Here is a 17,365-nt window from a genome sequence, read left to right on the forward strand (position 1 = left end):
GTTTTATAATTATTTTCTGCTGTAATTCTTATTTATAATAACATATTTTCTATATATATTGTATTCTATGTTATACGTTTCTTATTTACATTTTACGTCTTACATTTGAAGAGGAGCGTATGACAATTCAGAGCAGCAGCGACATACACAGAATGCAGGCTTTGGCAATCCAGAGCTCCTGCCCCACGAAATCACTACTTTTCTGTAAATTATATATAATTTTAGAGATGATGATACACATTTTAGTAAAACATGCCCTCAAAAAGCCTTGTCTATGCCCCTGCGAAGCAGTGGAAATTTTAGAGAGAGATCAGTTAGTAATGTTTCCCCAGAAGTTATATCTCCGATAATTTCGAGTGTGATATCGGTATTTGTGCATTATAACTTTTCACCCGCAGTGTATTAAAGCGCACTAAAAAGGAACTGTTCTGAAGTCTTCACTGGTTCCCCCTATGACCTCATGCTAATAGGGTCAACCTTGGACATATCCACATCTGAAATTTCACCTTTTATGTCAGTGATCCCGAAAACTATCCATTAGACACAAATATAGGATATTTTCGATTCTTTCACCCCTACCAAGAGATGAAGATGGCATGTAAAAGAAGTCAAATACGAACGATATTAGTGCCGAATTCATGTGCAAAGATGAATAGTGACACTGTAGGTGCTGCGTAAGTCCAAATTAAGCCTTGGCTAGAATGGAGTTGACAATGGGAGAGTGACAGACAAAAAGAATCGAAAATATCCTATATTTGTGTCGAATGGATAGTTTTCGGGATCACTGACATAAAAGGTGAAATTTCAGATGTGGATATGTCTAAGGTTGACCCTATTAGCATGAGGTCATAGGGGAACCAGTGAAGACTTCAGAACAGTTCCTTTTTAGTGCGCTTTAATACACTGCGGGTGAAAAGTGATAATGCACAAATACCGATATCACACTCGAAATTATCGGAGATATAACTTCTGGGGAAACATTACTAACTGATCTCTCTCTAAAATTTTCACTGCTTTGCAGGGGCGTAGACAAGGATTTTTGAGGGCATGTTTTACTAAAATGTGTATCATCATCTCTAAAATTAGGATTAATTTACAGAAAAGTAGTGATTTCGTGGGACAGGAGCTCTGGATTGCCAAGGCCTGCATTCTGTGTATGTCCCTGCTGCTCTGAATTGTGATACGCTCTTCTTCAAATGTAAGACGTAAAATGTAAATAAGAAACGTATAATATAGAATATAATATATATATATAGAAAATATGTTATTATAATTAAGAATTACAGCAGAAAATAATTATAAAACATAATGTTGAAAGACAAGCTTTTTTTTTTTTTTTTTTTTTTTTTTTTTTTTTTTTTTTTAACAATCATACTTGAATGTAAATTATACCTTCAAACAATTTTCTAAATATATATACATACATTACAGTAAGAACTGAATTTTGTATTAACGCCTCTCTGTCGTCGTTGTGCAAACATTCATGATGATATGCCGTAGGGAAATGTGTTACATTAAGGTTGTAAGATTTAATATCAAGTTTGAAACATCGCACATTAAAGAAACGCATGTAATAACAAATATTATATTTGAAAATAAAATTCGAATTAAACTAGCTATGACTACATTACGTCAAAATTGAACTTGTGGAATGCAGAGTATGAGCGTAGCTCAAAGAAAATGATCAATAAGAATGGTCTTGATTCGAAGCTCGGACCATACACGTTGGACTAACTTACATTGACCATTCACCTAACAGACAATGACGCAAAGGGTTTGGCACTACTTTATCGGATGGTTCTATCAAACGTCACCTAATTAACACAATAGTAACAAAATTTACTGCCCTCAAAAGTGTTCTGAACAAGAAGAAGTTCATTATGCACATTGTAACTAAGTAACAAGAGGTTTATATTCTATCAGAACGGCGCATCCGGAATATTCCATTAAGTTAGCTTTCAACATAGCTAAAGGAAACGTATGTGAATGAGTACAGAGTTCTCCGTAGCAGAATGGATAAAATCATGGTTCGATAACTACAAGGTTCGCGGTTCGAAACCCGTCTCAGAAGCTGCAGATTGTTAAAATTCTTAATTCCTCAGTTCTCAAGATCTTTCTCTCCATTCGAAATCATCTGATGCTCTCAAAAGTGTTCTCCACCTTAATTCGACAACTGCCTAATGTGATCCTCTTAGTTCGAAACCATCCCTTCTTTTGTTTCACAAAATCACAATTTTCGTCATAATACGAATGCTGTCCGATCATTTTCCCCCAGTTCTAAATCTCTGTATATAAATCATTCCTCTCTGTCTCCATATTTCAATCTCTCTGTCTGTCTCTCTCTCTCAATGTCGCCCAGGAACTCATATGGCTTGAGATCAAACCTTCGACTCTTGAAACCAAATGCTAGCTCTCTAGCAATGTGCTATCGTAACTCTGTAGGTTTGTTGCTAAAAAGCAGTGTCATTTTAGATTTTATTCGGGAACGGAGGGGGGGGGGAATCTCCGCCGACTAAAAATTTTCACTTTTTTTTTTTTTATTAGTGTATTACTATACATTTGATCAAACAATATGTATTTATGAAGCTCAAGGGAGGGAAAATTACACCCTCCTGTCCTGCCCAAATATCGCCCCTGGAACATGCTTGTAATTACTGAAAAGAAATGAAATGAATCATTGAATAACACTCATTCCTGTCAGTAGATATTCTCGAGCTCTGTGCGTGCATTACATACTTTAGGAAGCAGAAAACTTACTGCCATTATTGGCAATTTTCATAGATTTCTTAGGGAGCACTTACCAGCTTGCAGTCTTTATAGAAAGGAAAGAATGAAACTAAAGGTATTAATGAAGGAATCTAAAGGAAACTAAAGGTAAGAAGGGGAAGGAAACTAAAGGTATTATGGAAAGATTGTGTCTCTTTTTTAAATTTAGGCTCTTAAAAGATATTTCAGAGCAAACGAATGAAAAAGACTGTTTTAGAGCTATAACGTAAACTTTTTTTTTTTTTTATCTGAATGGAAAGAGTGTACTACGTCACACACACTGCTTTAGACAAGGAGAGGTGGAGTATGGGAGGAGTTGGAGCTGGATCGTACTAGAAGCAACTAATCGATTGAGACATGTATTTCTGGATGCATAAGAAAACAGGACAAGAATTTGTTATTAATTTGGACTTAGAATTTTTATGCCACGAACTTTACTATTGTGAGTGGATGTATGCTGACGCCAGACATAACGGTGTAACCAGGAAATTGATTTCCAGCACTTAAAGAGGGTAGTTGCATGTAACGTATGTGAAATTTTAATTCTGAATTTTTATGAAACCTATGTTGGTAAAGGGAATTAATTATTACGTTACGAGGAGTGACACGGATTACTGAAATTGAGGATCAGTTATATTTTTATATGCGAATACCGTGTTGATGGTGTGAAATGTCATTGGTACAAGTCGGCAGTGAAAGGTACCTTTTTTGAGGACACAAAATTATCGTTAGAGAAGATACCTGACCTGTTTTTAGCGACATGCTCTTTCACACGCATAGCCACCATCGGTTGCAAGTTTGCTCTCTATGGTTGCAACCCTTTGATAACTCTCGGGCCTTCCGGTGCACTCCTGCCTTGATGCAGTTAGATAATATTCGTGCTTTTTATTGTCCACCTAGCACAAGTTGCTTTCTTTCCTATACTGTAACTCTTATGACATATTTTCGGACGCAGTAATCTAAGCAAAACGGTAAAGTCTTCTTAAAGTGAATTTGCACCGAAGAATTCTTAAGAAACGCTTTCTAAGGAAATGAATTTCCTCATAATTGACAAAGATTTATTTCGTTTTTCAGCCTGAAAATAATGGATCTACTCTGTGGCACAAAGACCTTTTGAATACTGCTTGTACCATCTTATTCTGAAATCAAATAACATTCCTTCCGAGTATTTCGCAAATTTATGCCCTCATAAAATAGGACAGCATCCTAAATTTTGCCCCATTTCACCACACTTGGTTCGGATCCAACTTCCTTTTTATTAGTTTCCGTTCTACATTTCTGTATTTTCCTCCATTATTGCAGCGAATATGTCCTAGGTTAACTAATAAGATACCAGGTTTGAAACAGTGCCATGTTATGTTCTATTGCCTATTTACTTAACGTTGCATCAATATGGGAACCCATATACACTAGAATTTTACTTCGTTTTTCTTCCTAATTAATTATCTTACACTGATGACCTTCATTATATTTTTCTGTTACCCTCATCCTAACATTTTGTCTGATCCTGTTCATTTCTTCGTAAATTTTATATTTAGAGATCGCCACTGCGGCAGTTAACCTGATATACTTTGGTTACTTATACAATCGCATTGTGAAATCAAGTAATATATTTCTTCCGTTTATTTTACGGTGCTAGTCAAGTTCAGGCATACCACATTAGGGTGGTCCTTATTTCTAAAGTTGTATATATCTGAGACCGCACCCCTTAATTTTTTTCTTTTAATGAGAAAAGTGTCCTGTGTAAATTTGAGTTCGTTATGACGACGATAAATGGTGCCGCAAAGACATTTTAATGTTTGTAGGAATAAGATTTAGAAAACAGTAGCTTCCTATGTTGTTCAATAGATGGCAATGCGTTCACAGGCTTAAATTCTTGTATTCAGTTCCATCTTATGTGTAATTTAGAGGAGATTATGAACAAAATTAAATTGAAAATAATAAACAAATATCAAACAATTATTTGTTTATAACTATTTACAACTTAATCGTTCTTTCCCTTTGCTTTTAATTACAACTCTGATTGTAACGAAAATAACTTTAAGACTATTTATAATATGTATTTGAATTTTTTCATTTCGTATTTGTAGTTTTCTGACATGATAATGTCAACGTTATTTTCAGAGGATTGAAGTTTCTTTGTGGGTCTTGTATAATCACGTGTGATTAAATAAACAAAGCGATCGTTATGTGTTCAATGACTACTGAATACAGTTATCGCAGTGGTATTTACCTCGTTGGTAATATGAGTTAACAGATATTGGGTTCTAAGTTAACGTCCAACAGACAAGTACTTAGTGCGTAACCTTGAAGAGAGAGTGCTCGGTTAGCTGTTTGTAAAACAGAAATGAAAAATGAAATGAAATCTATGAGTTTTACGTCCCACGGTTATGCCGGTTAGGCTAAAGGAGACGGTGATGATGAGTAATGAATGAAATGGTGGAATGAAGAAAGTGGGAGGAAACGGGAGAACCCCGAGAAAACCACACACACGGTGTTTGTCCACCACAAGGTTCACTTGGCGGGGGCTGGTATCAAACCCGGGACCCCAAGCACCAGAGGTGAACGCCACTACTACTGAGCCACCGCGGCCCCTCGTGAAACAGAAATGTTTTGGTCTAAAGGAAGAATACCCATCAAGGATACTCGCGACAGTAGGGGGTCTATCGATAAACTCATTGGATTGTACGAAATATGGCGTCGGTTTCATAAAATCAAGTATAAGAAATGGTGAAGGGAAGAAGAGACAAGACACATATTTCTTAGATATGTAAGCCGAATTATTTCATATAGCGCAATCAAATGCTTTAGACTTAATATAAATTCAGGAGGACATACTTTGAGGAATTCCATATATCTCAAAGGCAAAGAGGACCTTCTGGAAATAAGGTTGGTGGGGACATGTGTCTAGCTCGTAAAGAAGAAAGAGTAGAAAAGGACTAGAACTTCAAACGTCTTGCAAACAGAAATATAAAGAGGAACAGTGTAAAGTGGGTGAATCGTCGAATATCAATTCAAAAGGTGAAGACGAAGATGTATGCCAAACAGAAAATACAATTCCAATGAGTGGAGTAGATACTGCTGAGGCAGTGACAGGATATTCGAGAACAAGAGGGAGATGACGTTCCATTATTCCACGACTCGTTGCGGCTCTTGATCGCTATAATGTAATTGATAGAGGTCCATACACGTATTAATCGCAACAGCATTGGCATTAGAACACAACTTCTAATAATGAACGTATCAATGGGGCTAGTATTCTTCTTGAACAGAAATTGGAAAAAATATTTTATATTTTCCGTATAGGCATCACATTTTTTAATTGATTTTAAAGTGTGTATTTGAAGAATCTGTTTCAGTTTCTTCCTGTCCAGAGGTGCCAATTTTTAAGCGTTTCTGGAAAGAGTGCCCAAGATTTCAACACATTCATTTCGTTATAGAAATTTCTGATCGAAGTGTCAAGTCAGTTCTGTGCAACAGAAGAAAGATGTGCTAGTTTTTGCTGTTCAGAATTTGGAAATGAAGAATTGCAGAGAAGATTACAGAGAACTTTTGGAGTTAACAGTATTTTTTCTACGAAATACGCCTCCCGGAGGTATTTCTTTTCGTTTCCTTGGAGTTGTACATCAGGGAAGTTGAATGGGAAAAGCCTTATACGTCTTAAAAATATTTCTCTTCCGTAATCAGTTTAAATTAAATGAGAGGGAAGAAGGACTGTGCAGTTTTCTTGTTTTGTTGCATGTACAAGCGTGCTTTACTTGTCCCAGTGCATCTCGTGCACCACATCAAGATTTACAATTTTTGAAGAGTCTTCAAACGTACGAACTCAAACTCTGATATCTGGAGAGTGGCTTTATTGAAATTTTCCTGGAATCTTTGGTACCTCTCAGAGGAGTGTGTGGCACTTTCATTTTTTGACGAGAATGTCAGTACTGAACAAAAGAAAAAAAGAATGATAGAGAAATTTAAAAATGATTAACGATGAAGCGATTTGAACTGCACGCTGGTGAAATAGGTGGTATTGAAGGAAAAGAAATTTCAGATTTTCTGACACGAAGAAGTTCTTTGAAATTTTTCGGATTTCCATAGGTGTTTTGGACCTTGATCCGGTTTGCTGGTCGGCAAATGATGAATTTCTTTTCTGGAAAAAAAGTGGTTGATAAGCCGTATGTTACAAATGACGCAGCCAAAAGAGCGTAAACGTAATGGAAGATTACAATGCAATTCTAACTAGAACTGACGAAAAGAAGCAATTCCTTTTGCAAGTGGTCCAAGACTACAGAAATTTGTGTCCAGGAAAAGCTACCTTGTGTAAAAAGCAAAAGTTATCGTTAAGTCGATCTACATTTCTCCATTTCATATCAGCCACTATCATTTCTATTGTATTTACTAGCTGATTGATTCCTAACTAATGTGAATTTTATTTAAGAAACAAGTGGCATGAGGAAAAGATCCAAATATCTTCTCCACAGTGGTTCATAACACTATGTATTATTATAAGTACTATATGTACGGACGATGATTATGATGCTGATAGCTTGTTGCCTGATAACCAACCGACTGTATTTGAACACCAGTCAATTCTGAATTACGGAGGAAAACCTTATATTGTTCTATTTAAATTTGTGATAATTATTATATGTTTATTGACAAATAGTAAATCGAGTGCCATTGAAATTCTAATGCATTTTTCATTTTCAGAAATAAAGTGCTTTGCGGCACGGGTTAACGTTCATGGATTTTTGTGAAATTTTGTATATGATGTTTTTATTACTAAAGAAAACAAATAGGGGGTGCGGCGGAAGAAATTCGAAAATTTATTTTTTCCCATATACCTAAGGACCACCCTAATACCACATTTTGCAAAATTTACACGTAAAATTTAATAGTCTGCATGAAAAGACATGTTTATAAGGAACAAATTTCTGCAGGCGAAAGAATTAAATGCTACGTAATACAACTACATTTTAGGTCTACAAGTCTAAGGTTACTCGTGTAAAATTATTACAAGTGCTTTACGACCACTAAAATCAGTCACAGCTTATCAAAGATAACTATATCAGAAAGCATTTTCCAGCGAGAAACCAGTCCTGCACAATGTACAAAACCTGTATTTCATGTTTAGAAGTGTAACGTTAATACTGTAAAACAAAGTGGTATTGGAGTATCATTGCGATAATCCACGTGTTAGCACTAGGGTCGGCTGGTTTAAACCAAAAAACGTAAAATGTTTGTAAACGTGTAAGTATTCGTAAAATCTTGATGAACACACATTTGTGGGTTATCATGTTTCACTCCCGTATATTATTCGTATTATATTCAGACCTAAATTCCTCATTCATTTCTCAAAGAGGTTATACTACAAAACCTTTTTCCTTTTTTAAATAAATTTATGAATGGTTCTTTTGTGATTTTCTTGTGGATAAAATACATTGGAATGCCGTCCGTTTTGGGGGGGGATCATATATACCCCACAAGAGGCATTTATTGAAATCAGAAGTATCTTTGGTATCTATTTATGTAGAGCTTGTTCAGAGCCAAAGTTGACTCAAAGAATTCAAAGAGTACGTCATAGGTCGGTACAGTGGAAAAGGTCTGCGCCACTCACTAGGGAAACGGCTTTGCGAAAGATACGATGCATGTTTTTCAAATGTGTACGAGGTTGCTAATAACACAAAGAATAAGAAAAGCAACAGAATTTAAGGTTTATTTAAAAAGCAAGTTATTCATTTATTTATATACTGTATTTATTACTAATTATTTGAATATACTTGAATATCTTAGGACAAAGTTGAAGTGTATTAATTTGCTATATTATTGACATTGTTTGCAGCCTGAAGTAAGAAACTAATTAATATTCTCATGTTTCGGTCACCGACCGACTTTACGAAGCGAATTTTATTCATTCTTAAGAAAAAATCAACAATATAAAAGCATACTTATTTGATAGTAGAGTGCTAATTTCTTCTTATATGCAAGTTCATCGTGAATTCGATAGTTAGGCGCTCAGGGGGATGCCTAAGGAAATTAATACAGGAAAAAACATTTCTCTAAAGCCTGTCTCAAACGGAACTGAAGTAAGGCTGCGATTCACGATCTAAAACACACGACCTTTCTTAACGATCGTGTGAGAGGTAACTTGCCCTTTGGTCAGGTTGAAATTTTCTGCTGTCTTTATTTGGATCCTGACTTGGAAGAAATAGAAGAAATAGAAGGAGTGTTAGTGTCTGATGAAGAGGACGTTCGGTCCTTGAAACTGTAACACTTGTAAGTATAGTTTTAATATATTTCATTCTGCTCTGGTCAGAACTGTGTTTTATTTGTTAAGAAATAGAAGCAGTTTCTATTTTCTTCTGGACTTCCATACAACTACCAATCAGAAAAGAGTAGCACCTGACGACATTCAACTTTATTTCTCGCTCTAATTCCAAAACAATGCTGCCTGGACAAGGGAAACATTAATAATATTAATAGAATCATATGAAAAATATGAATTTTTAGATAATGTGAAGCACGATTTATATTTTAAAAAAACTGCAAGAATAAAGATCTTAGAGAAGGTATGCAGTGAAGTAAGTAGTGTCCGCCCGAACACAACAGGGGTGAACAAATGTAATTACTTCTTTTAAAAGAATAAAAATAGGTTATTTAAGTATGTTGTGCAACTTGTATACCAAAAAATGAAACATGTTTTTAAAAAGCATGCAAGTTTACTTTTGGCGCACCAGTCGAAATAATTGTTCAACGCCGATGGAAAATACTTTCTATACAGGCATCTTTCATATGAACTCACTTATTTTATCCGTCGTAAAGCATTTGTGATAACTTTACACTAGTAATTCTACACATATAAACATAAAATTCAGGTGTGGTACGCGAAAAGTAAACCAGCACCAGAAACAGAAACAATGAGAGTTATTGTCATCAATGTTGTATGACCTTCGTGCTATTTTAGGTAACAGTTCTACAATGCTGGCACAATACAGAAAGTCCGGGTGTAGTGCATGAGGGAAGTTCCCGCCGCGGTATAAATTTACTTTATGCGTTATGTGGGCATTTTTTGTGGGTAGTGAGCTGAGCGGATACACTCAGTACCTAAACTAGAAAATTGCTCTTTCTTTATTTTAGCTTTCCGCGCCTGATAACTGTCCTCATTTACATATGTGGACAAGTCATTTGATTTTCAGTTCTACAATCTGATGGATACAAGGATCTACAGACCTTTTTTCAGCTGATACAGACTCCCTCTTGTTCGTATCTCGCTGCCGAATTTTCGGAGTTACTAATTTCAATAACGTATGGGATACTGAATAGTCCACCCTTTATTTTTTTTTTTGTTTTATTTATTTATTTATTTATTATTATTATTTGTAGGAACGAGGATCTTCTGTATGTAGTTCATTATTCACCATGAAAATACGGTGCTTTACTGTGCATTATTGGGGCGAGGAATTCACTCCCTGACCAGCAGCTCCTCTTTACTCTTTCTCTCTCTTTTTGCGGGGGAGGGGAGGGCGGATTTTGTGTCAACAACGGAGCAGATATCACTGCTACGGCTATCTGCTATCTTCGGATGAACTCACATTCTGAAATAGATAAACAATAATATTTACAATTACGACAGTTGATTGCCCTGTGCATAACACATTCTTCAAGTGTTTCTCTCTGTTTAATACACCGACCACGAGAGGCTCTGCTGGTAAAACCTACCTAGTTTTAAGGATCGTCTGAGACCCCTACATCACCTCAGGATAAAATAAATTGTATGGAAGTTTGAGTTAAGCAACACTGTTAAGTTGTAACCTGGATTGAGGCCTTAGTTCAGATCCGTGTGAGACTGGCTTAAGTAAAAGTAATCTAAATTATCTATTGAGTTCAACACAAGGACGCACAAACTTACGCTGATAATTATGTTCATGAGCATTCTGATAATTTACTAGTGCTATTATCGAACTACTTTACAGATTAGCAATATTATTTCATAATATCTTCGCGCTTATTGTCGTTTTCTTTAGAAATGGAACATACTCGTAAATTCTTTATATTAGTCCATATGAACATTTACAAATTGGCTCAAGTGTTCTGAACACATAAGTTTACATTTAAACTAACAAATAAACAGGCATGGTCTCACAGTAATGATAACAATCTAGTTATAGTAGCTTATTACTGAATAAAATGAAACTAAATTTCTACTGCTATGTTCCACGAATATGTCCCGTAGGCAAAGGAGACGGATGATTAATGAAGTCAATCTGCAAGGGTATCCGGTACTTTTCGGTATTATTCCGAAGTCGGGCGTCCGGTACTTTTCGAGCAAAATCTTCATAAAAGCTATTAAAATTAATAATTTATCAATTCCTACGTTCTTAACTGACTTTAGGGTTCATTTCGTTATATCATGAGGTAGGGGAGAGGTTAAGTTAGGTTTGGTATGCATATACAACAGAGGTGCCCTTGGACGTCCGAACAAAGTTTACTGTTTAATTCACCCAGTAGCGCCGAGCGAGCGTTAGCGAGTGAAGGCGGGTTAGAGCCCACTGAAAACAATAACTTTCTCCAAGTTTCTTCCCTGTCACCTCCTTTCCACACTTCCCACAAATTGCTTTTAGGTTCATTAATTCATGCTCTTCACATAGTTTTAGAAGGATTTAGATTTCTGGGCTCTCGGCGTCTTATGGCCATTTAGCCTGACGTGCCCTAACGAGCACACTATCCGGGAAAAGAGAAGGAAGGAAACGGCCTGGGACCTATACGTTAGGTAACAATCCGGCATTTGCATGGTGTGAATGAGGAAAACCTAATGCAAGGTGGCTGGCCTGAAAAAGCTATTACACTTTTTCGACCGAGTGCCCCCACCGGGACCGATAGTTTTAGAAGATTTTGCTTGTTATGAACGTGTTGCTTCACGAAATTTAACACAGTCAGTTCAAATCCTTTGCATCATTTCGGTATATTTCCGCCACGTTGATAATATAAATGCTCGTTAGTTTCCCATAGTGATGAGTAGTTCCGGAAGGATTCGTTCCGAAAGAATGAATCCTTCAGTGGAATGAAAGGATTGCATCTCTGAAAGGAATCGGATTCACTCAGGAAGTTAACGGATTGAATCAGTGGATTCGGTTGGTGGAACCAGATGGCGGAACCAAACAACAGACGAGTGGATTGATATTAATGGAATCGGATTGATATGGATGGGACAAAAACAGTAGTAAAATAGACAGATACTGCACAACAGAGAAGCAAATAATACACGTACTGCGCATGTCTGGAAACAAGCAATCTTACGCGCTCTGTCACGTTTCCGCAATATTCTGACCATCGCAACTGCTGTCCCAACTGGAGGAGAGGGGGAGATTGGTTGCTAGTCTTATCACAATTTTTTTCTTTCTTTCTTTTTGTTTTTACTTTTTCACAGGTGTTCAGCGTTACCAGGTCTATAGATTTTTATTGCAAAATGGATAAAAAAAAACTATTTGCTGTAACACAAACTCTTATTCAATATATTATGATGTAATGTCCATATAACACTATACTAATATAACGCTAGTTTTGAATGGCTTAGAACGTAAAAGTCGTGTCCTCTTATACTGTTTGTCCCTTTCAGTTGCATGGTAGACATAGCCTTTTAGAAGTAGTTATAAATTGTCTTCATTCATCACATTTTTTTTTCCAAAATAAGCATAGGCATATTGAAAAAATCGAACAATAATATTTTAATTTTATGTGTAATTATTTGACTTAGAAAATATTGAATAGTGAAATATGTTTTTTTTTTTTTTTGCTTTTTTTTTAGTTGTTTCCTTGAAATCTACTCTTTTCAGGCCTCTCCTAGAGGGGTAAAATAAGCACACGAAGAGACGGAAATCTGCTTGGTTTTATTTATCGTGACTGTTATTTTGGGCATCTTTTCTCACCATTCTTGTAAAGTATTAATATTTCATAAATTGACCACCAATACATTTATAAAGGCTTGCGTTACATGGTGTTGAAACTGTAACCTTGCAACATCCAGAAGGAAAGGGAGTTTATGGGTTCCTTAACACTAATACCATTATCGTTAATTCAATGCAGTGACGTACAGATAATTTAATCAATAATTTAATCATTAAAAAAAATACGTAACAATACATGTGAAAATAAAAAATACATATAAAAATTCATATTCATAAAAATACATGGGGCCAACATATGCATTTGGGGTTCCGGGCCCCCAGAATCGGAGACCTTGTCTTGATCCACAATACCTTTCTTGCGTACGACCTTCAATCAAAGTTAAATAGCTATACTTTTTATAAAATAGTGGGCATGGTAAAGCGCTTACCTCTGGTGTGCAGGGTCCCTGGTTCGATCACGGGCCAAGTATGTTTGTAGTGGACAACATTATGCCCGTGGATTTCCGTGGGTATTTCCGTTTTCCAGGGCCGGATTAAGGGGAGACTTAGGAGGGCTATAGCCCCGGGCCTCCTCTCTGATTAAAATCTCAACTGGCTATCTAAAAAGAATAATGAAGATACAATCATCATCATCAAAACAAAATATGACCAGAAATATGAAACATATTCATTTAACTTTCCTACTGTACTTTCACAGAAATAGGGGGGCACGGTGGCTCAGTGGTAGAGCGTTCACCTCTGGTGCTTGGGTTCCGGGTTCGATCCCAGCCCCCGCCAAGTGAACTCTGTGGTGGACAAACACCGTGCTCGTGGGTTTTCTCGGGGTGCTCCCGTTTCCTCCCACTTTCTTCATTCCACCATTTTCACTCATCTCTCATTATCACCGTCTCCTTTAGCCTAACCGGCATAACCGTGGGACGTAAAACTCAAAGATTTCATTTTTTCACAGAAATGTATTAGGTGAAGTCAGTAGGGGCCACATATTTTTTCAAGTCCCGGGCCTCCAAATGGGTTAATCCAGCTCTGTCGTTTTCTCCCACTTTCTGATTTCACCAATTCTTCCATTATCATTCACTTGCTTTAACCATCGTCTCCTTTAGCCTAAAGAGCGTAATAGTGGATATTAAACTGAAATGAAATTTTTTTTATCAGATAATTCATGATAAGGGCATTCATCTATTAAGATGCTGAAGGAATCTAATTGTTGTTGCGCTTGTTGTCATCAAAGAGGACCTTGTTGTTTCACAATCAGCATTAAAAATAGAATGAAATTCTAAAACCACTCTATTGGGAATGATATGTCATCTGTATTTATTGACCTAGCTATTGACTAAACAAACAAACTCAACTCCCTTTCCCTCTCCCTGAGAAATATGTGTGAAAGTAACTCTGCTTATGAGTTCCCATAATTCACCACACTTCTTTCATACTTTTGCGGAAAGGGAGTTTAGCTTCTCTTTCAGCATCGAAGATATTAATGTATGTGATGTGAGTCTACAACCTAATGACAAATCCGAACCACACGAAAAAATGAAAATGAAATCTTTCAGCTTTACGTCCTACGATCATGCCAGTTAGGCTAAAGGAGACGGTGATTATAAGAAATGAATAAAATGGTGAAATGAAGAAGGTGGGAGGAAACGGGAGAACCCCGGAGAAAACCCACGAGCACGGTGTTTGTGCACCACAAAGTCCATCAGGCGCGAGGTGGAATCGAACCAGGAACCCCAAGCACCGGAGGTGAACGCTCTACCACTGAGCCATCGCACCCCCCTCGAACCACACGAGTTGCCACTGGAAATACAACTGGAGTCTCCTGCGAGGAGAACCAAAATTGCGCGTAACGTTTATTATTATTATTATTATTATTATTATTATTATACAGTTTATTACAAATATATGTAATTCTCAAAATCAGGATAGACAATTGCCCCTTCCCCCCCCCCCCAAATGACACTCCTACACAAGGAAGCCCGATACTTCGTTTCATGTTGCTGGTATTACGTATTTAAATAAATAGTAAGAATGAAAATAACGAACATTTAGTTTTTTGGCGTTTAATAGTCAGGTAAAATAAATGAGAAGAAAAAGACCACTTGTTACTCTTTATCACTTTCAACGTGAACTCTTAGCAAAACGCTTTAATAAAACAGAAAAATTCAAAGAAACAAACACTATCTGTATCTGTTCTTGTCCTATGTGCAATATTATCTCTGCCTTATCAGGAAAAAATGGAACCTTGTGAACATATTTCAAAACACTGCAATCCCTTCTTTTGCTTCTACTCATTCCAATTTCCCACACCACCACACTGCAGCAACCTCTCAGGCGATAAGAGTGGTTTGACAACTTTAGGTGAAAGAAGGAATTGAATTGGAGAGCCATATGAGAACTCACAATTATTCCAACTCATCGGAACCAAAGGATTCGATCCAGAGAGGAACGAATTCTTGTTTGGGGGAATCAAATCGAAAAAAATATGGAATCATTTAACTTTGCGGAACCAAAGGATTCGGTCCGGAGGAACGAATCCTTCTTTGGAACGGATTCAAAGGAATTGATTCCGGGAAAGGAACCAAATTGCCCATCACTAGTTTCCCACAATGCAACTATTCTGCTACCTTGCGCCAAGTAGTTCCCTACGCTCGCCGAATATTCCCATGTTTGTAACCATAACAAACAAAGATATCGTTCGAGATACTTATATATTATTAAGCACACAAACGATCAAATTAGGACTATCCATACCTTCCCTGTAAATTTTTAAAAATTTTGCTGGAAACGGACGCCCAATTTTGCAATTTAACCCTCTGCCAAGTAGCAATGGGCCTCCTCATTTAGTGCATACTCTGCTAAAAGAAATACAAACGTCTAACCACTTAACCTGAAAACGTAAGAAATGTGTCAAAAATTTGGTAGAACCGTCTACTCAAGTAACAATTATTTCGAATGGTTGTTTTTCTCACCTGAACCAGCATGCGTTTTACAAATTCATGCCCCCATAAAACGAGACAGCATTCATTTTAACGGTCCCATAGCACTTGTAATAGATGCAGCCTACTAACCCTACACTTGTGAACATAAAAGTGCAACTCTATTACAACGCTCAGTAAATCTCCTCGGGGTATGTTTAGTACAAGGGGTCCAGAAGCACGTAAAAAACACAAAATTTACAGGAGAAATGAGTGATGCAATTACTTAGACGGGTAATAGTATACATGAGAACCCCCTGTCTTCCGTGCGCGAGGATACTTCATATTATATATTTATACGTTACCAAATTAAATCACTGCGTTGTCTTCATTATATGTGCTTAACATTCTATTTTTACTTTCTAGAATAAATTTTGTTGATTTCGATTCGAAAAATGTTAAATATTTTTAAATTTATATCATGATGCAGACCAAAATCCTTGTTGCATATAATGTAATGCGCTATAGCATATAAAGTACAAGGGCAAATAGGTACGTTCTTTTTTATTTTCGTATCAGTGGATAAGTAAATGAAAGTGGGTTTGTTACCCCCTTTCTAAGTTCGTAGCTACTCAATGAATAATCCCTAAAAGTATGAACGTCCAGCTTCTTCTGGAACTCAGACGGTCTTACGTATACTATATCCCTTAGACGTAACATAACGTAACCAAATCTAACCTAACCTAACATAAACTAACGTAAGCTAACCTGAACTAACCTAAACTAACGTAATATTAGTAGAAATAAGCGAAATTCTACCATGTTTTGGAAAATTATGCGGGACTCCTACACTAATATAACATAAATTAAACTAACCTAACTTAAACTAACCAACTCTACCCAAAACTAACCGAATGTGAACAGTAATTACCAAAATTGTAACATTTTTTAGACAAAAGAGCTGGACCCCTTCTGCTAAACATAGGCCTCCTCCTCTACTGGACTTAATATCTAATACAGTCCTCTTTGACATGCATCCAAGTCATTTTAACCGTAAATTTTCCATAAAGTGGTGCCCACATTCTTAATCTGCACTACTCACCTTTTGGCCAGTGGAAATAAATATACACCCCTTTTGCATATCGAGTCACTCTTTTTGGCTGTTATTTAGTATCTCCCCCAATCTTGCACATATAAGGTTTACAACAGTGTTACTTACTTTACAAAATATAGCTGAGCTAGGGACAGCTAGCGAAGGGAGTTAGAAGCCCCCAGGGCTCTTGTACTTCTACCTTTACTAAATGCCATCCCTCATTTTAAACGTAGAAACATCAAACCATAAGATTAAACTATGTTCATTTTCAAAAGATCGCTTCAGTGTTGCCAGACCGATCAGTTGAAAAAGCAGAAGATTCGAACATAAAAAACAGGAAACAGCAGTAGACACATAAACGGGCAGCATTTGAGTGCATTTCCAGGAGGACCAAAAAAAAAAAAAAAAAAAAAGCCATTATTATGGGAACAGCGGTGAAAACAATCAGTCCAGAATTCATTATTACTTTAATTTCAAAATAGAAGAATACAGACAAAACATAAATTTGAATTTTAATTACTTCAAAATAAGTTTCATAAAGAAAATGTTTTCCGATGATTAGATAATCTTTCCGTGATAGAAAGACTCTCATACCCCCTTTTATATTAATAATGTTTGTGTGTGAAGTAAGACGTAGAAAGAGCAAAGTTGGGTGGGAAAATATCATACACCTAGCGATGGTATAGCCATATGATACA

The 17,365-nt window shown here is 36.5% G+C and overlaps 1 protein-coding gene across 7 annotated transcripts in view; it reads right to left on the minus strand.

Annotated features, from left to right (window-relative positions):
- LOC145660614 (putative ATP-dependent RNA helicase DHX35) overlaps window positions 1-16,959 on the minus strand; it is a 589,276-nt gene extending 572,317 nt beyond the window's left edge. For 3 of the 7 annotated variants that reach the window (XM_081725887.1, XM_081725888.1, XM_081725889.1), the window contains exons 1-2: window positions 16,794-16,959; window positions 13,091-13,261 (exon numbers count right to left, since the gene is read on the minus strand). The gene's annotated coding sequence lies outside the window, so the exon portion shown is untranslated. Of the gene's footprint in view, window positions 1-13,090; window positions 13,262-16,676 lie in introns of all 7 variants that reach the window. The other 4 variants (XM_081725883.1, XM_081725885.1, XM_081725884.1 and 1 more) reach the window with 4 other exon arrangements.
- Window positions 16,960-17,365: the final 406 nt, after the last annotated feature.

The sequence above is a fragment of the Thermobia domestica genome, chromosome 9 (assembly GCF_964235325.1).
Source record: "Thermobia domestica chromosome 9, izTheDome1.hap1.1, whole genome shotgun sequence".
Classification (NCBI taxonomy): domain Eukaryota; kingdom Metazoa; phylum Arthropoda; class Insecta; order Zygentoma; family Lepismatidae; genus Thermobia; species Thermobia domestica.